The following is a 21,707-nucleotide window of genomic DNA, read 5'->3' as shown; positions in this document are numbered from 1 at the left end:
GTGGCAGTCGAGGGAATCCTCCTTTTCACCATAATTCAAATCAAGGGCAACAAAGGTAATTGCATCACCAACAACTCTCATCTTCTAACACTTCTGAAAGCTCTTTGGAGACCTTGCTGAAACAATATATGGATAAAAATGATGCAGTAATGCAAACACAGGCGTCTTCAATTAGAAATTTTGAACACCAAGTGGGCCAGCTGCCATTTGAGCTGAGGAATAGAGCACCAGGAACGTTGCCCAACAATTCAGAAGCTCCGGGATCCCATGGAAAGAAGCAATGTCCCTAGGACATTGGGCATGCAAGCAGGACCGCCTGCAGGGATGTGGATTGCGCTCACTCATGGAAATGCATCTTTTGGTCCATATCTCACCACTATGTTTAATGCTCTCCTTAAATTTCTGTCTTTTTGAATTCTTGAATTTTGACTTTACTTCTTCATTTAATTCGTTCTTGACTTTATCAAATTAATTCTTCATTTATTTCCATTGCATTTGTTTCTGTGTCGTCTTTAATTCTTTTTACTTTTCTGTAATTAATGTGTTAGTTCTTAAATGGTGAATGATTGAGAATTAAAGAGAAAGTTATTGCCGTAAGTCATAGCAACTTGCGTTGATGGAAAAAAAATATAATAATAAAATTACACAATTAACAACAAGTATGCAAGGTGATAATGGATACATCTTGAACCAATGAGATACGCTTTGTGTTCACCCAACTCGACTGCATTGAGCTGAGGGGTGTGTTGCGCGCGTATATGTCCTTTGCCCGTCCTTAGCTAAACGCACTATGTTGAAGTATCCTCCAGAAATGTATTAGTTAAGGGGTGTGTTGCAGGGATGTATGCATTGTTGCCCATCCTCTGTGAAGATGCATTAGCGTTGGTGAGCACATTGCGTCCATTTGAATAAAATATTAAATAAAATTCTTTTTGTAATTTGGGGTGTCCAATCGTTTCATATCCCAAGCAATGATGATTCTGCAGACGAAAGGACATTTTTCTGAAATCTCATAAATGAGGGAAGTTCGAACGACGGGCCTTTTGTGCTTCTCGAGGCCTGTTGCCACAAAAGTCGCATTGGGCCCACTATAGCCCAACCTATAAATAGGACCCTTTCCCTCGTTGTGAATTCTTTACATCATTTTGCATTAGGAAACCCTAGCGCCTATAGCATACGAAGCTTTCTTCTTCCCCAGCATCCCAACGATTTTCCAGTTCTCCCAAGCTTATCATCCATGGCTGACCAAGCTTCCAACCAATCTGTTTCACCCTCAACCCCTAACCAAATCGCCATGCGAGAGGCAGCATTTCAGGCTACCAGTGGTAGGCTCACTGCCCAATCCCACACAGTCCCCAGACTCGCCAGGAGAGCCCAGAGAAACCCTTTGGCCATTAGACCTCCTCTGTTCAAAAGGAGGGAAAGCACTGAGAGCACACCAGTTCCAACTTCTGTCGTCTCAACTGAGAGTGAGAGGAAGATTCGCGATGACAGGAGGTGTTTGGCAACATACCGAGCAATTTGGAGCTAGGAGGTGGATTACCCAAGGCAGGGGTTGTAAATCAACCACTATCCATGGAGGAAGAGATGGTGGTAGTGATGGAAGAAATGGTGGTGGCGGAGGCAGTGGTGACTGAAGAAGAAACAAGAAGACGCATTCTGGCCTTAGAGACTCCTGAGGTGACTGCCAACGCAGAAGGCTATGATAGACCCTCCAGAATTGCGGTGGAGGAGACTAAGGAGGCTGAAGTTGCGGTGGATGAGATTGTAGTGGAGACGCAACCAGAAGTAGCTGAAAAGAAGAAGAAAAAGAAGAAAAGCAAAGGGAAAAAGGCTGAAGAGGCTGAATCTTTTCATCATCACAAGGAGAAAAAGAAGAAAGAAAATAAGGATGATGATGAAGATGAGGAGGCCAAGAAGGAAAGGAAGAAGAAGGAGAAGGTAGAAAGAAGAATGCGCCGGTGTGAAGAAAGGCACCTAAGAAAAGAAGAAGAAAAGAATCAGAGGGTTGTGAGCCCGGAAAAGGATGAAGAATCAACCTCCATGAGAGAGGATAGGGGGGAAACAACGCAGTTGATGGAGTCGGCGCAACCTGAAACAATGCAAGTGGTTACGACTGATGAAGGAGAAGAAGGAGACGAAACCTCCCTACTGTGGCGTCGCAGGGAGAATGCACCGCAAGGGTCCACTATCGACCCTCAAAGACTGATCATCGCATTAAAATAAGAAGAAAGAAAAAGAAAAGAAGAAGAGGAAAAGGAGGAGAAAATGGAGAGGGCGAAGCTCATTATGGTGGAAGGAAATAGAAGAAGAAGACTGAAATACGAAGAGATGCACAACAATAATGAGCTTGCGAGGATTGAAGAAGAAAGAAGACGCGAGAAGGAACAACGCCTGTTACTTGCCTCCGAGCAGTTTGTAGAAGAGTTTGAGAGAGAAGAAAGAGAAGAGGAAGAAGAAGAGAGAAGGAAAAAGGAAGAAGAGGAGAGGAGATTGCTGGAAGAGAAGGAGAATAAGTGCGAAGCTAATAGGCCGCGCATACAGAAGAAGAAGGGCAAAGAACTCGCAAAGTGCGAGAAAGAGGAGCAACACAAAGAGCGATAGAAGAGACAAAGGCAAGCAGCCCACCTTGCGTTGGCCAAAGAAAAAGGCAAGGCAATCGTAGAGAGTAGTGAGCCCGCATCGGCCAGGAAGCATCCATCGAAGAGAAAAGAGAATGATGATATGTTGATAGAGATGGGCTTCTATCCTGCACTGACGCCACTACATGACCTCATCACAAGCGTGATTGTGGAACATGGCTGGGACACATCCTGCCAGTGCTCATCCATCATTATACCACAGGTAGTGCAAGACTTCTACCGCGGGCGTCTACACGGGAACAGGGATGCGGTGGCCTTCAAAGGAGAAACAGTGTCCTTCAGTGAAAGGGACATCAACGAGATATATCAAATGAAGGATAACCCAGATGCACCAGGGAATAAAATTATTGATGATCCCATGGAGCAACAAATGGAGGACGCGCTGAGAGTATTAACGCAACTGGGCACGAAGTGGTCGGTTTCACTCAAAGGCATCCGCACTCTAGAATCCAAGTCCTTGCTTCCGGAGGGAAGGCTCTGGGTCTACTTGGTCAAGAAGCGGCTGATCCCAACAACGCTTGATAGAACTGTATCAAGGGATCGAGTCATGGCCGCATACTGTATCGCACACAGCATTCCAATCGACGTAGGGCAGTTGATCGCAAGACAGCTCAGATCACTGGTGGGGCATATCTGAGGGCAGTACTTCTTTCCATGGATCATTTCAAGTCTGTGCCTGTCAATAGGCATAGGCATTGATGAGGAGCCCATGCCTGAAGTCCACGGCCTCATCAACAACAAGATCTTTAGGATGCTCCTGAAGAACTCCCCGCATTGCCCCGAGCTACCTGCAAAAAGACCCGCAATTGATTTGATGCGCCACAAGAGCCCAGGCCCAAAAGACAACAAAGAGAAGGCAAGGGAAAAGAAAAGGTTCAAGAGTCACCAATGCAAGATCTAGAACCTATGAACCCTCTACCCTTAGTCATTCGCTCTCCAAGACCTCCGAGCCCACCCATGCAACCTTCTTCTCCACTTCATGAACATTTTACCAACCTTCTTCTTGTCCCAACTTCTCCAACTATTTACCCCGCACCCACAACTTCACCTTCAGCATCATCACTGCAACCCCCCATTCCACCGCCGCATGTTGATGACCCACACGATTTGGGTGAAGGCACCTCTACCCAACCCCAAAATGATACTAGGGAGATATCGCAGTCAAAACCCTCTATCATCTCCATGGCTGCTGAGTTAGCTGAAATGAGATCCCTCTTCTTCCAGCAACAACAACTTTCTCAACAACAACACTTCTTCAACCAGAGATTTGAAGTGATAATGGAGCGAATTGATGATATTCAGTGCAGTGCTGCAACTTCAAGGAAGGCGTTGATCAACATGCAGCGCAATATTTATAAAATCCATCTGCACCAGAGACAAATTGTGGAGCGTAACCAAGAGTACTTCAACTTTCTCACTGCATATCTTCATGGTCTGATGGTGCCTCTGCTCTCCAGCAACACTTGATTTTTGAAGAAGCTCCTCCTGCACCACCTCAAAATCCTCCTCCAGATCCTTCTGCCCCTCAGCATTGATCTTTACATTTTCTTCATTTTATGCGGCCATTTTTTATTCTATATTCAATTCATTTATTTTTCTAAGTTAATCAAATTCTTTGATTCTTGTACAGGCAACAAAATTTTGTATTGCGTTAATTTATACTTATTTGTATACTTTGTTAATATTCAATACAATGAGTACATATTCACTCCACTTTTTGCCTGTGCCTTTCTCTTTATCATCCTTTGGTAACACTTGCAATGTTCTTACTTTTTTACTTTTGCGTTCTTCATTGCATTGCTATGATGTGTTATATGTTTATACTTAGAAACATTTCCCCATACTTTGTAAATTATGACTAACACTTAGTTAATTCTTAGTTTAGCAATACTTTACCTTTTATCTCTCAAAGTTCTGCTCAAACCTTCTTATTGAAAATTTTCTTCTAAGTGTTTGTCTAGTCTATCCAAACAACGCAATGAGGACCTTGCTCATCTTTAAATTTGAGGGTGGGGAAGGTCTGAGCAGATAAGATCAAGAATATGCAATATTTAAGAAAATGCGTTCAATTTTTGTCATAAAAAAAATTATGCAAAACTCCAATGTTAGCATAAGGGAAAACCTTAAAAATGTTCCCAACCTGATAAGAGTTTAGTTGTGAAAGGAGCCTGCTCGTAGTTGGATGTTCGTAATGACACCCGTAGGAGCAAGCCAAAACGAAGGTGGATTTCCAAGAACTAATAATAAAAAAATGCAAGAGACAACTCCTCTGAATATCATGAGTTAAAGTTGAAATTGGCACACAAACCGTAGTTGGATGTTCGCATGACACCCGTGGGAGCAGGCCAAAACGAAGGGTATAACCATGACCAATAGTCTCTAGTATATGACGCAAAAGTTTTGACCACTGCATAAGAGACGCATCAAGCTGTTTTGACAAAGAAGAGATAAATATTCTATTTTGAAAACTAGAAAAGCATCTTTGAGCAGAATTTTGTTGTATAGAAGAATAAAGTAGGGCTTGTTAAGATTTAGCAAGGATAGGAAGAAATTATGTTGTCAAGAAATGTGCTCAAGTGTAACATTTGGAGCAACCAATTGACGTAGAAATATAGGATAGGAATTGAGCATTATTGCCTTAGTAGAAGATATGCTTGAGGACAAGCATATATCTAAATTTGGGGGTGTGATAACTTGAAGAAATACAAGTTATTTATACTGCCTTATCTAGATATTGCGGCCAAAAGAGAATAAATATGCGCCAATTGTCTGAAAATTAGCTTACAAATACAATAATTAGGAGTTATCGCAATTACACCCACTAACATCATGAACATTGTTGAAAAGGATATTTTTACTTTGTTTTGTAGGAAACCAAGTCACCGCTTGCGATTAAGGCTCAAAACGAACTGATTAACGCATCCCTATCACATTGCGCCCGTTAATCAACAATGAAGAGACGATTAACACAATGACGGCGCAATGCGACAGTCGATTCAGAGCTGAACTTCAACCGCATGCGGTAATAAAAACAACACCACATGCAGAACACATGATCAAAAGATGAAGCTGAGCAATGCAAACGCCGAGGATTGTGACACGTGTACAACTAACGGTTGTGCAAATTTGACGGCCTGATTGCATAATAGAAGGAATAATTATCCCACCATCTTTGGAATTTCCATAACAAAAAGTGGGGACCACGAGCCAAGACGTTGGCGCTTGTTTGTATTTGTTTCTATCTCTATTCGTCATTGTGTTTCATCTTCTTTATCTCTTCGTTCACAAACCATGTACCAGACGTTAAATAGATTTATTGAATGTCTCGATCGTTGTCATATCCCCTTCCCTGTCTATTTCCGTTCATCCATTTATCGTTTTCTCCATGAAGTCTTCTTAATCCCTTGGTAGTTAATATGGATTAAAGGAGTGACTTAATCTGTGATAAAGAGATAAATGCATTTAGCTAAGGCATGCTAGACGGTATCTTCATCTGTGAGAGCAGAAATGAAGATGCCATTCTTATCTATTGAGAGAAGGTCAGAAGAATGAGTTAACTAGAGCGAGTAGTACTTCCAGAGATGGAAGCGACCTTGCGTTCATTATGCTCGTCTCTGTTTCACCACAGACATGTGGGAAGGCGGCCGATCACCGAGTGGTGTACGCCAAGAGAAAAGTGGAATCGTACTTATATCATTAACACAATTAAGAAACTTGCGCTGTTTATATTAGTTATCCTTTCTTTTTCTGCTTCACACATAAGACTTGCCAACACATCACATGAAACCTGTATCTTGTATCATCTTAGCTTAGGTTTATTGCACTTTATTTTATTATCGCATTTTTACCACTTTACTTTACTTTATTGCATGTTTATATACTTGTACACAATTCTCTTATAAAATTGAAAAACCTGGTTGCATGTATCACAAACATAATGCAATAACCTCAAACAGTCCCTGTGTTCGACCTCGGATCACATCGAGAAACTTGCGGTGGAATTATACTTGGTTCCAATGCAAGGAAACTTGTGATAACGCACAACATACTACAAGAACATTCATTAATAACGCATATCTAAAAGTAGTATCGCATAAATTGAGTCGAGTCAGGTCATCATTGCAGATCATTGGACTTGCATCTTGCGTGCATTGTGCTCTATAGCTTAAGTTTTAATGTGGTCTTCCTCTAGGAATGTTGTATTTATCAACACAAATACTTTGTCTTCTTGAGGATCATAAAAACCCCACCTTTTATCTCTTTGGGATAGACTACAAGTAGGCATACCTTTGAACAGCGTTCCAGCTTCTTTGGATTTTGCACCAACCCATGTGTTGGGCATCTGATGCATGGTGAATGCGATGAAATAATGGTGTAGAATGCGATGAAATAATGGTGTAGAATGCGATGGTGGAATATGCGTTATGCATGCAAGTTTTCTCACCAAGATCCAAGTGTAAATCCTACTGAGTTGCCTGGTAAGCCCAGGGTCGAACACAGGGACTAAGGAAACAGTATGCAATGGTAATTTTCAATTACTTTGTGGTAACAAATAAATCAATGCATTGGTTGGTGTGTTGGTTAAAGTATAAAGTCTATGCGGCAGTTTTGAGAAAAGAGTTAATAACACGGAAGTACAATGAGTACGCTAAGGAATGGTTTGAGAAGGGGTTCAGCTAACACTTCCTAAGAATGCATTCATTCTATGCTATCATGCTACACACATACCACAGAAAGTCATCTCTCAATGCAAATGTTATAGCTCTAGTCTTAGAACACATGTGATGTATGCGATAATGTCTATAGGACATACATCTAAGCCTCTATTCTTGTCTATGCAATGATGAATGACATACACATATACAAGGCGACCACAAACTACCATGACCTATTTCTAGGGTACATGCAATGCATGTTGGCAAACAGAGCTTATCTCTAAGTCTTTATCTCTTGCTTATGCAGATCTAATCTTGCCTCAAGTCTAGATTCTAACCTAGCTCTCTCGAGTCTTTAGGTTCTTTCTTTAGACTCTCTCTCGAGTAGCTCTAAAGAGGTGATGGGCACAACATAAGACAAGATGATCGCAATCAATGAAGATCCTAGTTCATGTTAGCTAAGTACTTCTCAACCCATTCGAAAGTTTAGTTACTCATGCGTAATGTAAATAGAGTGAACAGCTATAGAAATGCAAGTTCCATTCTATAAATGAAATCAAAGTACAAAATGACAATATGAATTAAAGACAAGGAGCATGGTAGCAATTTTTTGCTTCCCAAGGCTTTTACACTGTTTCTTTCTACAATGTTCCAAAAATATTCTTGCTTTCGCAAGAATCGGCCCTCTCTCTGTTTTCCATGCTCCCTGGCACTCTCTTGAGCTGACCAGGATGATCTTCCAGTGTCTTCTCTTCTCTCTCGCCTCCACCTCTAAGTGTAAGGAACTAAGAACAATATAGTCTAGGGAACTCTCCAAACTGTCTAACTCTCTCAACGATGGTGGCCTTTGGTATTTATAGAGCTCAAGGTGAGAGATTGATGAATGCAAGGACGGCGACTTTCACATTGCAAAACATAAATTCCTTGCTCTGACGTGTCGAATAGTTGTCACCGAAAGTTGAGTGTACTTGCTACAGTGCGGCATTAACGGCTTGTCAACTTAATTCGAATTCGACCGTCATCAGCTTTCCGTCCCATCTCGATTTATTATTCTCTCACCTTGATGCGCCAGCTTTATGCAGCCACCATCTTGCGTATTTCTTTGGGGGTGCATATGGTCGCATGGCTTGCGACCGCAATCTTTTCGTGCCCATGGACGCATAAAATCTTCGGGTCGCAATTTCGTCTTACGCCAACACATTTTCTACACAAAATACATAAGTTAGTTGTTTTAATGCGATGGACGCATGCGATCGTAATATTCTTGATTTTATGCTTTTGGATGCAATTCAGTATATTTTTATCGTTGCATTCCCTCATTGTTTTACGTATTTGCGTTGTAATAACATGCATTTCTGCCCGTTATCAGCATCCCCAAATCCTGAAGTGACGTAAACTACTTTTACATTCTCTTCATAACTCGTAAGGTATTTTGAAACACTTTTCGAGGGAACCATATTCAATATATACACTACAGTCTCTACTGTGTGACCCTAAAAAGAATTTGGCAACTGAGTATAACTCATCACAAAACAAACCATCTCCAACAGGGTTCTATTTCTCCTTTTTGCAACACCATTTTGTTTAGATGTGCCAGGTGCTGTGAGTTATGACTGAATTTTGTGTACTATCAAATAGTCCTGGAATTTTAAATCCATGTACTCACCACCTCGTTCTGATCAAAGTGTTTTAATCTTTTTACCTAATTGGTTCTCAACCTCTGCCTTATATTTCTTGAACTTTTCAAGTGTATTGGACTTATGATCCATTAGGTAGATGTAGCCATAACTTGAATAATCTCTGAAAGTATATTAACGTGCAGCAGAGGAAAAACAAAATTAATAAGCACTCTAATCATACTTAAATTGAGCTTAAACATGCTTCAAAGTAACCTTTACAGAAGAAAGTTTGCTAAACACAATACCTTTCAAGTATCCTCTTCAAATCCAAATGAAATCCACGTGAAAGAGCTTCAACCTTCAAGTAGATAACCACCAAGATTTTCTCTACTATTCTCTTGCAAGGATTGTGTGGTGGAAACACTAAATTGAGCTGGAAGTATATAAGATATGAAAAGGGTTTGATCATTTTTGCTAAGTTTCTGATGAAGTTCATAGTGAGCACCAATCATAATTCAATTCAGCACTTCAATTTATAGAGCTTAGACCATGCAAATACATGGTTTACATGAAGGAAAACTCCTACTTGATTGAGAAAATGGAGAAATGAATAAGGTGGCTGAAGATTTAATGGAGATTTCCAACATTTTCGAAATCTCCACTTTGAAAACCATTTTCAAAAATGATTTTCATAAAATGTTTTCAAAAACAAATTATGTAAATTAAACTTATTTAATTAGTTTTATAAAATGAATTCAAATAATTAATTTTTAAATATTAATTATTTAAACCTTTTAATTAAAAAATAATTTAATATCTAACATTAAATTAATATAAACCAATATCATCAAAATGAAATTAATTTAGTTAATATTTAAATTATATTTAAACATTAGTCATTTCTCCAATTTCGTTTAATTTCGATAAAATTGAACTTTTAATTGTATCGAATACAGTAAATAGAAACCCTGATTGAATTTGAACATTTCAAATTCTAAACCCTCATTTCAAATCTTATCAAGATTACTCAATTTATTAATCTAAATTACGAGCTACTAGATGGATCTTATGAACCTACAGATCATGAGCTCCAACGACTTGTAAGTAATTGGTTAAACTCTTTAAACCGAATTAATCACTATTCGTTAACTACCAAGACATTCTACTATAGCTTGATAGTTACACTCTTCTCACTGTAGATATATTTCTGTCTATTTTAACCATAATCAGTAAGTCAATCATTCACAGGTTGTTCGTATTTATAGTTGGGTCAAAGATTACCATTTTACCCCTATAAATACATCTTGCTTCTTAAGCTCCCACTGATCCTCCATTGAACAATTCATTTATAGTCCAACTTATAAATACCATTTTACCCCTATAAATACATCTTGTTTCTTAAGCTCCCACTGATCCTCCATTGAACAATTCATTTATAGTCCAACTTATAAATAATAATCCTCTCTTTGAAGAGACGGCAGGGCCCCGTTGTTCAAGACAAGACATCAGCGCCAAAGAGAACAACCCATCTACTAACCCTAAATCGGGTAGGAGTGAGTTCCGCATTACAAGGCTATGTTCCCAACTATTTATCCGGTCTTATCCCCAAAATAGAAGGTTTATTGAGCAGTGCTGTTGGACTACTCTCACATATGCAGATCAAAGGATAATCCTAAATAAACAGGAGTTCATAGTTAGCTTAGGATTAAGATCGAGTTACCCTAGGTTATTTAGTTTGAGATAGTCAGTTTTAATAGCAAACGGTTATTATAAAGAAAAGTGACTATTTTGAGGTTGGTCTTATGCAAACTCATTGCATAGGATGCCCCCACTCACACGTCTATACATGAATGAGTTTTAGATCACATCATTCATATCAGTATACAAAATGGGTCGCATCCAATAGTGTCACCAGGATGAGGTTCCCAATCTCATCCGTATACTTATAGACCATTTTGGCTACATACTAAAACTTGAACCATTTTTATGTCACCACATAATAGTTAAAGTATTCATGTTATAACCATGGATTCGTTTATTAGATTTTCTTAGAAGGATGCAATACCAATAGTAATTTATTCAATAAAAACTCAACAAAATTTTTATTGATAAATAGAATATATTAATAACATTTACGAAGTGCGAGTTTAGGCCATTGCCAACAATCTCTCACTTGGACTAACACTCCAGTAAGGTAAACATATAAAACAATGGGAGAAAAATACAATAAACTAGGGCATCCAAAATACCCTCTGATATTCTCCCACTTGCCCTAGGTTATGCTCGTAATCCTAGTCCGACCAGGCGGCCCTCAAACACTTTAGCCGAGAGGGCCTTCGTAAAGGAATCAGCTAGGTTGTCTTCTGAGGCAATCTGCGTGACTATCACGTCTCCTCGTTGTACAATCTCTCTGATGAGGTGGTACTTTCTTTTGATATGTTTCCCACGTTTGTGACTTCTAGGTTCCTTGGAATTAGCAATTGCACCACTATTTTCATAATACAGAGTAATGAGCAGGTTCATATTTGGAACAACTTCCAAATCTGTCAGAAACTTATAGAGTCACACTGCTTCTTTAGCTGTTTCGCATGCAACTACATATTTCGCTTCCATCGTGGAGTCAGCTATACAAATTTGTTTAATGTTTTTCCACGCTATAGCTCCTTTGTTAAGAGTTAAAATTGATCCTGTGGCAGATTTCCTAGAATCTATGTCAGTCTGAAAATCAAAATCAGTGTATCCTATAAGGATCAAATCCTTAGGTCTATACACAAGCGTATAGTTCCTTGTTCTCCTGAGATACTTGAGGATGTTTTTAACAGTTGTCCAGTGACTGAGGCCCATGTTAGATTGGAACCTGCTGACGATTCCAACTGCAAAGCATATGTCAGGGTGTGTACATAACATAGCTACATCAGGCTTCTAACTGCTGATGTATATGGAATTCTTTTCATTTCCTCAACTTCTTGAGGTGTATCAGGAGACTGTTCCTTTGACAAATGAATTCCATTTCTAAAAGGTAATATACTCTTTTTGGAACTTTGTATATTATATCTTGACAACATTTTGTCAATATAAGATGCCTGAGATAGTGTTAAGGTTTTGTTCTTTCAATTTCGAAAAATTTGAATTCCAAGAACATATTGAGCATATCCCAAATCTTTCATTTGGAATTTTGATGTTAACCATCACTTTACATCACCAAGGTAACTTGTCTCATTCCCAATGAGCAAGATATCATCAACATAAAGGACCAAGAATCCTACATTTTGTTGACTTTTCTTGTATACACAAGGTTCGTCGACATTCTGTTCAAAGTCATAAGATTTTATCATAGTGTCAGATCTTATATTGCAGGATCTAGAAGATTGTTTCAACCCATAAATAGATTTCTTAAGCTTACAAACCTTTTGTTCTTGACCCTGTTTAATGAACTCTTCTGGTTGAGACATAAAATACTTTCATCAAGATGGCCATTCAAAAAGGCTGTCTTGACATCCATTTTCCATATTTCATAGTCATAATATGCGGCAATACATAAGAGTATTCTTATTGATTTTATCATGGCAACAGGAGAGAAGGTTTCTTCATAGTCAATCCCCTCTCTTTGGGTAAAACCTTTTGCCACGAGTCTGGCTTTATAGGTTTTCACCTTGCCAGATTGGTCTCTTTTCCTCTTGTACATCCATTTACAACCTATAGGTTTAACCTTATGTGGTTGATCTAGAAGATCCCAGATAGAATTGAAGTACATAGACTCCATTTCTATGTTCATAGCTTTTATTCATTGTTCTCTATCAACATCTTCCATTGCCTGTTTAAAGGTCAATGGATCCTCTAGACCATCATCAAGTATGATGTCTCGGGTTTCTGTTAAACCCATGTAGCGTTCAATTTGATGAAAAATCCTCCCACTATGTTGATGCATTCTCAACTCTTGATAAGAATCTGATGGAGCAACAACCGTTGTTGATGGACCAGCTTCATCAACAACTTTTGTATACTTATCTGTAGTATCTTTGGTCATTTCTTTCAATATTAGTTTACTGCGAGGTTGATGACTTCTAATATGATCCTCTTCTAAGAATGTAACATTTTTCGATATAAATACTTTATCTTCTTGGGGATTATAGAACAATCCTCCTTTTGTTTTCTTTGGGTATCCAACAAAGAGGCATAACTTTGAATGTCGTTCCAATTTTTAGGGTTTTGTACCAACACGTGTGCTGGACATCCTCAGACTCGAAAATAACATAAACTACCTTTACGTCCTTTCCATAACTTATACGGTGTTTCAGAAACACTTTTTGAGGGAACCATGTTCAAAATCTATACTGCAATCTGTATTGCATACCCCTAAAAGGATTGAGGTAACTGACAAAACTCATCATGGATCGAACCATGTCTAACAAGGTTTAGTTTCTTCTTTCTTCAACACCGTTCTATTGTGGTGTTTCAGGTGATGTGAGTTGGGATTGAATTCCATGATCTACCAAATAGTTTTGGAATTGTAAATCCATATACTCACCACCTCAATCAGGTTGAAGTGTTTTAATTCTTTTACTTAATAAGTTTATTTCCATCTTGAACTCCTTGAACTTTTCAAGAGTTTCAGACTTGTGACTTATTAAGTAAACATAATCATATCTAGAATAGTCATCAATAAAACTGACAAAATATTCATATCCATCTCAATCTCTTGCATTCATCAAACCACAAAGGTATGAATGTATAAGTTCGAAGGGTTCTTTGACACAAAGACCTTTTAGTCATTTTTCTCTCAAGACGTGACTCACAATGAAGTAAAGAACTATCTTCTAACTGATTTACATGACCGTTTTTAACTAATCTCTCAATCCTGTTGAGATTTATGTGACCAAGTCTGAGGTTCCAAAGATAGGCATTAGGAAAAATCTTATGTTTTTTGTTTTGAGTTTCAGTCGTTTTAGACATCTCTATATTTAAAATGACTTTTGCTTCAGTTGGTTTTAACACATACAAGTTGTTCTCAAGTCTAGCAGAGCAAATATGAACACCACTTGAAATAATGAACACATCATTAATCTCAAAAGACACTTTACAAATATTTTCAAGTAGACAAGAAATGGAGATATTTGGTACATAATAAACATTTTGTAACAGGATAAAAGAATCTCCAAAAAATCACTTGACATCTCCCGCTGCTTCTACTGAAATGACTTCTCTCGTTCCCACTTTGAAAGTCATTTCATACTTTGAGAGTTGTTTCCAAGAACTAGTTTCCTATAGAAAAGTGCAAACATGGTTAGCGTCTCCTAAATCTAATATCCAGATGAAGTGAGAATTTTTCACTAAACATGTTTCAAAAACAAGTAAATCTAATTTACCTTGGTTTTCCTTTTTCGCTTCAGCTAAATACTTTGGGCAATTTCATTTCCAGTACCCGTCTTCTCCACAATGGAAACATTTTCCTTTTAAAGCCTTGTTTTTCTTTGCAGTGCGTTGTTTATTCCCTTTTCCCTTTTTCTTCATTTGTACATTTTTATCTTTAGATGGAGACGGGACAGACTTCTTTTTGTTAGCGGGTTTCATTCCTGATGAAGAACCGTTTAGAAATTTCTTTTGACGTGAAACAACATTTGCTTCACTCTCTTTTATTTTCATCATAGACTGATAAGTCTGCAGATCGTTTAGTAAAATAGTCAAGTAGTAAGTTATATTATTCATAACGACATTTGTACGAAAAGTTAGGTAGCTCTTCAGAAGAGATTCTAATATCATACTGACTTGGCTAGTTTCGTCTATAATAGCCCGTGAGCTTCAGCGACATTAAAATGAACTATCGTGTCTAGGACATGATCCCAAACATTGGTTCCATCTTTCATTCTCGAGTTATAAACATATTTTATAGCCTCGTGACGGACAGAAGATGACGGTTGCCTGAACATATCCTGTAATGACGCCATAATTTCACGGTTTGTGGGCACTGGATCGTGTTTCTTGTTGAGCACATCAGATATTCTCGTTAAGATATAGGCCCTAGCCTTTTCATTCGTCCTCACCCACCTATCATACGCATCCCAAACACTTCGGTTTGCCATCGAACTAGGAATAGGAGGACATTTCTCCATTAATACAAACCTCAAATCATCAACTATTAATATCATCTTCAAATTTCATTCCCAATTGGAATTAGCCTCTCCGTTAAACTTGTCAGAAGCTAGAAGTTGTATGATTGAGTTTGACATGCTGAAAAATAAACAAATTCTATGATTAAAGTGCATCTAAATACAATTTTAGCAAAAACTTAATAAACTACTCGTAAATCTTTATTTATTTGCAATGCATGCGGCAGCCTCAAGTGTGCACGAGCATGGGCGTTAGGCGTTGGAGATGCGTGCGCTAGACGATCGTGTAGCAAATGAGCGGCGCTACATGATGAGGTAGGCTATCATTTAGCAAATGAGCGACGCTACACGATGAGGTAGGTGATCGTGTAGCAAATACGCAGAGCTAAGTGATGCAGTAGGCAATCGTGCGGCAAAGTGCAGCACGAGACAATGCAAAGGGTCGCGCTAAACGATACGCTATACATTAGACGATAGCGTTAAGCAATAGGGCGTTGGTACTACATGATCAGCATCAATGCTAGATGCTGAGCTGCACGATTGGCGCTAGACGATAGGCGATGATTTAGAATAAGTGCTACCTGAGGCAGTCAAATATTCCTTCACTAAAGTAAGACATTCTTAACTAAATTCTGTCTCCAGAATAACTCATATTTCAACAGTCATTTAGCTACAGCTTTTCGATCAAGAACTCACTAACACTTAGTAATTCTATAAATGTGACCCACCATTTTCAGATCCTATAGAACAGTATGAACATGTCCCTGAATTTAAAGACAATGTGCAAGATGGAACTATAAGACCCTATTCATTTCTAAAGCTTGGGTTGTTCTGAATCATATGTTACAACCCTCCGAAGGGATCACTGCTATTAACAACTAGCTAATGCCGCCTAAAAACAACAGCAGACGCAATATAGGAATCTCACAGTTCAAACTAATGGAGGATACCGTAGGATATGTTGACACATTTCCTTCACCGACTTACTATGAACTACTTTCCTCATTCACTTTGTTATTGACCCATGCAAACACTTTCCAAATGGAGCAGTCGAGGTAAAATCGACAAAAGCTGAGCATGAATCTCACGGTGTGAACTCTTGAGGACGTGAGAGCTAAAAACGATATATCATATATATTGTGGATCTCCCACTGAAGTGTTCTAAAAAAATTGGGTATTCTTTAACTTAGGTTTGTTACGGCTTATTTTTTTTAAACAACCTAAGTTTATGTTTATCATCCAAAAATAACATTTATATTTGGATTTATCCTACGATGTCTACATTGAAACTAATTTTATACCTCACACTGCTCATGCATGCTCATAAAATTGGTTATCAATTCTCGTTATTTCAGTCATAATTCCCAGGTAGGAGGTGTTACGTATATCGTCAACTCAAGTACCCCTAGCCTTAGACAAGATTGTGAACTGATTGAGTTTGTAATCAAATTTTATAAGATAATGACCTATTTTAACTATTGAAACAAGTTGTTAAACTAAGTGAGAATGCTGTTATCTTTGTTATGGGTTTTAATGTCTAAATCATTTTTATAACAAATTACAAAAATTAGACATGCTAAACATCCATAACATACATCAAAGGCATTCAACTTTTAACATAACCTTTACATTAAAACTATTGAACCCTATACATGCATACTATATATTATAAAAATTTCATAATATACTTCAATGCATGTAACATGCTTCCTATAGTGGGATTTTTAATTCTACATGGCATACTTTATGCATATACAAAAATATCTAATTATAACATACATCAAATGCATTAATAATTAAACATAAAACTGATATGATTTTTAGTTTTGGCACTTTAAAGCAAATAAAAGCCTATCTATTACATAAATCAACAAAATCAGCTTCAAAAATTTTTAGACCACTCAAACCGCCTTGAATTGGGCAAAACTCATCGAGTATCAGCAAGCAACCAGCATCGAGTATGCTAGTATGCATTGAGTATGACATCGAGCATCATCGAATGTCAAAACAATTTCACAAAAATACCATCGAGTAGACACCATCGACCATCAAGTAAGGCACCTAGCATCGAGTATCAAGTATTTCATGAAATATCATCGAGTAAATGCAATGATTACCATCGAGTATGGCATCGAGCATCGAGTATTTCATGAAATATCATCGAGTAAATGCATTGAGTATGGCATCGAGCATCGAGTATTTCCTGAAATTTCATCGAGAATGCCATCGAGTATCCCCATCGTGCATCAAGTATCTGCCAGAAATTTGAATTTCCAATTCCTGTTGTTTCGACCATCTTCACTTCTTTTTTCAATTACATCCTAATTGCAACTCTAAACGAATTACAGACTCTTAAACACATATTAAGGCCCATCAAACAAAAGCCAATTACAAGAGTTTCAACATAATTGAAAAGATTCAAATGCTAAAACACTGAAAAGCCATATCAGTTCACCATTTTCATACAGTTCATGAAGAACACCCACCAAACTCAAATTAACAACGATTAAGTGCTTAAATCATGCTTTGATACAAATTGTAAGAGTATATTAACATGCAGCAGAGAAAAAACATAATCAATAAGCACTCTAATCATACTTAATTTGAGCAAACATGCTTCAAAGTAACCTTTACAGAAAAGAGTTTGTTGAACACAATACCTTTGAAGTATCCTCTTCAATTCCAGCTGAAATCTACATGAAAGAGCTTCAACATTCAAGTAGACAACCACCAAGATCTTTTCTACTATTCTCTTGCAAGGATTGCGTGGTGGAAACACTAAATTGAGCTAGAAGTATATAAGATATGAAGATGGTTTGATAATTTCTGCAGAGTTTCTAATGAAGTTCTTAGTGAGCACGAATCATAATTCAATTCAGCACTTCAATTTATAGAGCTTAGACCATGCAAATACATGGTTTGCATGAAGGGTAGCTCTTACTTGATTGAGAAAATGGAGAAATGAATAAGGCGGCTGAAGATTTAGTGGAGATTTCCAACATTTTGGAAATCTCCACTTTGAAAACCATTTTCAAAAATGATTTTCATAAAATATTTTCAAAAACAAATTATGTAAATTAAACTTATTTAATTAGTTTTATAAAATTAATTCAAATAATTAATTTTTAAATAAAACTAATTAATTATTTAAACCTTTTAATTAAAAAATAATTTAATATCTAACATTAAATTAATAAAAACCAATTTCATCAAAATGAAATTAATTTAATTAATATTTAAATTATATTTAAACATTAGTCATTTCTCCAATTTCGTTTAATTTCGATAAAATTTAACTTTTAATTGTATCGAATACAGTAAATAGAAATCCTAATTGAATTTGAACATTTCAAATTCTAAACCCTAATTTCAAATCTTATCAAGATTACTCAATTTACTAATCCAAACTACGAGCAAGTAGAGGGATCTTATCGACCTACAGATCATGAGCTCCAACGACTTGTAACTAATTGATTAAACTCTTTAAACCGAATTAATCACTATTTGTTAACTACCAAGATATTTCACTATAGCTCGATAATTGCACTCTCCCCACTGTGGATATATTTCTGTCCATTTTAACCATAATCGGTAAGTCAATCCTTCACAGGTTATTCATATTTATAGTTGGGTCGAAGATTACCGTTTTACCCTTGTAAATACATCTTCCTCCTTAAGCTCCCACTGATCTTCCATTGAAAAATTGATTTATAGTCCAACTTATAAATCATAACCCTCTCTTCGAAGAGAGGACAGGGCCACGTTGTCCAAGACAAGACATCAGCACTTAAGAGAACAACCCATCTGCTAACTCTAAATCGAGTATAAGTGAATTTCATATTGCAAGGCTATGTCCCTAGCTATCTATCCGGTCTTATCCCCAAAATGGGAGGCTTATTGAGCAGTTTGTTGGACTACTCTCACCTGTGCAGATCAAAGGATAATTCTGAATAAACAGGAGTTCATAGTTAGCTCAGGATTAAGATCGAGTCACCCTAGGTCATTTAGTTTGAGATAGTCAGTTTTAACTGGAAACAGTTGTTATAAAGAAAATTGACTATTTCGAGGTTCGGTCTTATGCAAACTCATTGCATAGGATGCCTCCACTCATACGTCTTTACATGAATGTGTTTTGGATCACATCGTTTGTATCAGTATACAAAATGGGTCGCAATAGTGTCATCAGGATAAGGTATCCAATCTCATCCGTATGCTTATAGACCATTTTGGCTACATACTAAAACTTGATCCATTTTTATGTCACCATATAATAGTTAAAGTATTCATGTTATAGCCATGGATTCGTTATTGGATTTTTGTGGAATGATGCAATATCAATAGTAATTTATTGAATAAAAACTCAACAACATTTTTATTGTAAATAGAATATGTTAACAACATTTACGAACTACGAGTTTAGACCATTCCCAGCATAATCATCGATGAGGCTGATGAAATATTCATACCCTCCTTTCGTTTTAACATTCATTGGACCACAAAGGTCTGAATGTACCAGCTCTAAAGGTTCTTTGCCTCTAAGACCTTTTTCAGTAAAAGATCTTTTGGTCATCTTACCCTCAAGACAAGATTCACATGGTGGTAAAGAGCTATCTTATAACTAGTTTAGAAGTCCACTCTTAACTAATCTCCCAATCTTATTGAGATTAATGCGACCTAGTCTTAGGTGCCAAAGACAAGCATTTGGAGAAAATTTTCTTTTCTTATGATGACTTTCAGCTGCTTTAAACATCTCTATATTCAAAACGGCTTTTACCTCAATCGATTTTAACACGTATAAGTTATTCTCTAGATCTGTAGAACATACTATATTACCTTTTGAGATAATGAACATTTCCTTATATTCAAAAGAAACTTTGTAATTTTGTTCTAACAAACATGAGATAGAAATTAAATTTCTTTTCATAAAAGGAATGTAATAAACATTTTCAAGTAAAATGTGTCTATCTCCAATAAATAAGTTTATATCTCCCCCTACTTTAACTGAAACAACCTCCTCAGTCCCTACCTTAAAGGTTGCTTCGCCTTCTGTAAGTTGTCTCCAAGAACTATTTTCCTGAGCAAAAGTACAGATATGATTAGCGGCACCTGAATCTAATATCCAGGTTAACTTATCATTTTCCACTAAGCATGTCTTAATGACAAGTAAATCATATTTACTTTGTTGTGCCTTCTAGTCAGTAGCAGAATTGGGAGATAGAGGACATTCCACTGTTAAAACATAGCCTAAATCATCAACTGCTAGTATATTCGATTTCTATGTTGATTTACCGTTAAAAGAGTTGGAAGCGAGTAAATTTGAAGTATTTAACATGCTGAAATTATAAACAAATTCTAATTGGTGAATTGCTTCTAAACCCAATCAAATTTTAGCAAAGTAATAATATACCCAAATTTCATTATTGTATTTGCAACAATATTATAATGAGTCAGAATAAGTATTCCGAGGGGCAGTCAAATACTCCATCACTAAAGCAAGACATTCTTGACTAAATACTATCTCCAGAATAACTCATATTCCGATAGTTATCTAGCTACCGTTTTTTATTAAGAACTTACTAAAACTTAGTAATTCTGTAAGTGTAACCCTTTATTTTCATATCTCAGAGATTAGCGGCCCCAACGATGCTACAGAATTTGAGAGTCAAAGTTGGGAAACAACCTAAGAAATCCTATCCATTTCTGGAGTTTGTGTTGTTCCAAATCCTATGTTACAACCCTCCGAGGGGATAGCTGTGGTTAACGACTAGCTAATGCCGACTTAAAGACGACAAGCAGGTGCAACATAGGAATCTCACAGTCCAAACTAACGGAAGAGACCACAGGACACATTGATACACATCCTTCACCCACTTACAATGAACTACTTCCCCAACTCACCTTGCTATTGAACCATGCAAACACTTTCCGAATGAAGGTCACTTCCAGGGTGACACGAAACTTGCATGGATCTCACGATGTGAACTCTTAGGGACATAAGAGCTAAGAACAACATATCCTATATGTTATTAATCTCCCACTGAAGTTTTCTATTTGTTTTTGGGTAAATCTTTACTTAGGAATGTTCCCACTAATTAAAAAAACTAAGTCTATGTGGTTTATTCAAGTATAACGTTTATAATTGGATTTAACCTACGACGTCTAGGTGAAAAAACAATTTTAACACCTCACACTACTCACTTGTGCTCATAAAATCGATTAACAACGCTCAATTAGTCGACCATAATCCCCACGTAGAAGGTGTTCCATAGACCGTCAACTTAAGTACCCCTTAAAGGAAATCTAAATAGAGAACCAATGAGCAGAAGCGGATCATTCCAAACTCCATTGAGAAAGAACACAAACAATTAGAGTAAACAAGAACAAATTATGCATAATGAGTAAAATACAGCATGCTTCTTTTAAGAACAAACAAGGGATAGAGCATGCCATACCTTTGAATAACCTTTTCTTCAAATGTCCCTCAATCGTTCAGCAACACATCCAACAACATGAACTCCAAACGTAACGATCAGAACTCGGTCTCAACAAGCAACTGGATGAACCTCGACCCTCCAACAGAACAAGAACACCACCAAAAAGATTACCTTGGTATTCTCAGTGTGAGAATCTAGGAGTTGTATGACTTTGGTTAGAGGAATGGAGGAGGTAAACGATCGAGTAAGT

This window comes from Benincasa hispida, chromosome 1, assembly GCF_027475165.1.
Source record: "Benincasa hispida cultivar pf3 chromosome 1, pf3_genome.v1.1, whole genome shotgun sequence".
NCBI classification, from domain to species: Eukaryota; Viridiplantae; Streptophyta; class Magnoliopsida; order Cucurbitales; family Cucurbitaceae; genus Benincasa; species Benincasa hispida.
Note: the sequence above shows the minus strand (reverse complement) of the source record.